Below are 4,323 nucleotides of genomic sequence, written 5' to 3' on the forward strand. Positions count from 1 at the left end.
TTACAAGCACCTACGCGAGTGCATTTGTTCTACGTGTTTTCTCCATGTTATAAATACGTTTATGAGTTCCGGGACGTCTTAAATATGTTTAAGATAACCAACCTCCCAGACGATACCCATTTAGGGCTAGCGCATAATTTGCCAATTCGAATGGCACGTTCAAACGTGTGGTCACGTGCCATGCCAAACGGGTACTCGTACCATACGGCACCCGTATCAAACGAGCACCTGTAACAAACGGGTACCGTTTCGAACGGGTACCGTTTCCAAACGGGTACCCGTATCCCATAATCACGTTTGATTCAAACGGGCGACCAGTTTGCCACCCGTTTGAATTTCAAATGGTTTTTTTCAGTAGGGGTGAGCCAATCAAACGGCGTAATAAGTGCGTCGTCAGAGAGCACGCTGTCTTCGGAGGTTCGCTATCACCTGAATCACTGCCGACGCCACGATCTGAGTGAGCCAATCAAACGGCGTAAGAAGTGCGTCGGCAGAGATTGCGCTGTCTTCGGAGGTTCGCTATCACCGGGATCACAGCCGACGCCACGATCTGAGTGAGCCAATCAAACGGCGTAAGAGGTGCGTCGGCGGAGAGTGCGCTGTCTTCGGAGGTTTGCTATCACCGGGATCACAGCCGACGCCACGATCTGAGTGAGCCAATCAAACGGCGTAAGAAGTGCGTCGGCAGAGATTGCGCTGTCTTCGGAGGTTCGCTATCACCGGGATCACAGCCGACGCCACGATCTGAGTGAGCGAATCAAACGGCGTAAGAAGTGCGTCGGCGGAGAGTGCGCTGTCTTCGGAGGTTTGCTATCACCGGGATCACAGCCGACGCCACGATCTGAGTGAGCCAATCAAACGGCGCAAGAAGTGCGTCGGCAGAGATTGCGCTGTCTTCGGAGGTTTGCTATCACCGGGATCACAGCCGACGCCACGATCTGAGTGAGCCAATCAAACGGCGTAAGAAGTGCGTCGGCGGAGAGTGCGCTGTCTTCGGAGGTTCGCTATCACCGGGATCACAGCCGACGCCACGATCTGAGTGAGCCAATCAAACGGCGTAAGAAGTGCGTCGGCAGAGATTGCGCTGTCTTCGGAGGTTTGCTATCACCGGGATCACAGCCGACGCCACGATCTGAGTGAGCCAATCAAACGGCGTAAGAAGTGCGTCGGCGGAGAGTGAGCTGTCTTCGGAGGTTTGCTATCACCGGGATCACAGCCGACGCCACGATCTGAGTGAGCCAATCAAACGGCGTAAGAAGTGCGTCGGCAGAGATTGCGCTGTCTTCGGAGGTTTGCTATCACCGGGATCACAGCCGACGCCACGATCTGAGTGAGCCAATCAAACGGCGTAAGAAGTGCGTCGGCAGAGATTGCGCTGTCTTCGGAGGTTCGCTATCACCGGGATCACAGCCGACGCCACGATCTGAGTGAGCGAATCAAACGGCGTAAGAAGTGCGTCGGCGGAGAGTGCGCTGTCTTCGGAGGTTTGCTATCACCGGGATCACAGCCGACGCCACGATCTGAGTGAGCCAATCAAACGGCGTAAGAAGTGCGTCGGCAGAGATTGCGCTGTCTTCGGAGGTTTGCTATCACCGGGATCACAGCCGACGCCACGATCTGAGTGAGCGAATCAAACGGCGTAAGAAGTGCGTCGGCGGAGAGTGCGCTGTCTTCGGAGGTTTGCTATCACCGGGATCACAGCCGACGCCACGATCTGAGTGAGCCAATCAAACGGCGTAAGAAGTGCGTCGGCGGAGAGTGCGCTGTCTTCGGAGGTTCGCTATCACCGGGATCACAGCCGACGCCACGATCTGAGTGAGCCAATCAAACGGCGTAAGAAGTGCGTCGGCAGAGATTGCGCTGTCTTCGGAGGTTTGCTATCACCGGGATCACAGCCGACGCCACGATCTGAGTGAGCGAATCAAACGGCGTAAGAAGTGCGTCGGCGGAGAGTGCGCTGTCTTCGGAGGTTTGCTATCACCGGGATCACAGCCGACGCCACGATCGGAGTGAGCCAATCAAACGGCGTAATAAGTGCGTCGTCAGAGAGCACGCTGTCTTCGGAGGTTCGCTATCACCTGAATCACTGCCGACGCCACGATCTGAGTGAGCCAATCAAACGGCGTAAGAAGTGCGTCGGCAGAGATTGCGCTGTCTTCGGAGGTTCGCTATCACCGGGATCACAGCCGACGCCACGATCTGAGTGAGCGAATCAAACGGCTTAAGAAGTGCGTCGGCGGAGAGTGCGCTGTCTTCGGAGGTTTGCTATCACCGGGATCACAGCCGACGCCACGATCTGAGTGAGCCAATCAAACGGCGTAATAAGTGCGTCGTCAGAGAGCACGCTGTCTTCGGAGGTTTGCTATCACCGGGATCACAGCCGACGCCACGATCTGAGTGAGCCAATCAAGCGGCGTAATAAGTGCGTCGTCAGAGAGCACGCTGTCTTCGGAGGTTCGCTATCACCTGAATCACTGCCGACGCCACGATCTGAGTGAGCCAATCAAACGGCGTAAGAAGTGCGTCGGCGGAGAGTGCGCTGTCTTCGGAGGTTTGCTATCACCGGGATCACAGCCGACGCCACGATCTGAGTGAGCCAATCAAGCGGCGTAATAAGTGCGTCGTCAGAGAGCACGCTGTCTTCGGAGGTTCGCTATCACCTGAATCACTGCCGACGCCGCGATCTGAGCGAGCCAATCAAACGGCGTAAGAAGTGCGTCGGCAGAGATTGCGCTGTCTTCGGAGGTTCGCTATCACCGGGATCACAGCCGACGCCACGATCTGAGTGAGCCAATCAAACGGCGTAAGAAGTGCGTCGGCGGAGAGTGCGCTGTCTTCGGAGGTTTGCTATCACCGGGATCACAGCCGACGCCACGATCTGAGTGAGCCAATCAAACGGCGTAAGAAGTGCGTCGGCAGAGATTGCGCTGTCTTCGGAGGTTTGCTATCACCGGGATCACAGCCGACGCCACGATCTGAGTGAGCGAATCAAACGGCGTAAGAAGTGCGTCGGCGGAGAGTGCGCTGTCTTCGGAGGTTTGCTATCACCGGGATCACAGCCGACGCCACGATCTGAGTGAGCCAATCAAACGGCGTAAGAAGTGCGTCGGCGGAGAGTGCGCTGTCTTCGGAGGTTCGCTATCACCGGGATCACAGCCGACGCCACGATCTGAGTGAGCCAATCAAACGGCGTAAGAAGTGCGTCGGCAGAGATTGCGCTGTCTTCGGAGGTTTGCTATCACCGGGATCACAGCCGACGCCACGATCTGAGTGAGCGAATCAAACGGCGTAAGAAGTGCGTCGGCGGAGAGTGCGCTGTCTTCGGAGGTTTGCTATCACCGGGATCACAGCCGACGCCACGATCGGAGTGAGCCAATCAAACGGCGTAATAAGTGCGTCGTCAGAGAGCACGCTGTCTTCGGAGGTTCGCTATCACCTGAATCACTGCCGACGCCACGATCTGAGTGAGCCAATCAAACGGCGTAAGAAGTGCGTCGGCAGAGATTGCGCTGTCTTCGGAGGTTCGCTATCACCGGGATCACAGCCGACGCCACGATCTGAGTGAGCGAATCAAACGGCTTAAGAAGTGCGTCGGCGGAGAGTGCGCTGTCTTCGGAGGTTTGCTATCACCGGGATCACAGCCGACGCCACGATCTGAGTGAGCCAATCAAACGGCGTAATAAGTGCGTCGTCAGAGAGCAGGCTGTCTTCGGAGGTTTGCTATCACCGGGATCACAGCCGACGCCACGATCTGAGTGAGCCAATCAAGCGGCGTAATAAGTGCGTCGTCAGAGAGCACGCTGTCTTCGGAGGTTCGCTATCACCTGAATCACTGCCGACGCCACGATCTGAGTGAGCCAATCAAACGGCGTAAGAAGTGCGTCGGCGGAGAGTGCGCTGTCTTCGGAGGTTTGCTATCACCGGGATCACAGCCGACGCCACGATCTGAGTGAGCCAATCAAGCGGCGTAATAAGTGCGTCGTCAGAGAGCACGCTGTCTTCGGAGGTTCGCTATCACCTGAATCACTGCCGACGCCGCGATCTGAGCGAGCCAATCAAACGGCGTAAGAAGTGCGTCGGCAGAGATTGCGCTGTCTTCGGAGGTTCGCTATCACCGGGATCACAGCCGACGCCACGATCTGAGTGAGCCAATCAAACGGCGTAAGAAGTGCGTCGGCGGAGAGTGCGCTGTCTTCGGAGGTTTGCTATCACCGGGATCACAGCCGACGCCACGATCTGAGTGAGCCAATCAAGCGGCGTAATAAGTGCGTCGTCAGAGAGCACGCTGTCTTCGGAGGTTCGCTATCACCTGAATCACTGCCG

This window comes from Ixodes scapularis, unplaced genomic scaffold, assembly GCF_016920785.2.
Source record: "Ixodes scapularis isolate PalLabHiFi unplaced genomic scaffold, ASM1692078v2 PGA_scaffold9__187_contigs__length_104089568, whole genome shotgun sequence".
NCBI classification, from domain to species: Eukaryota; Metazoa; Arthropoda; class Arachnida; order Ixodida; family Ixodidae; genus Ixodes; species Ixodes scapularis.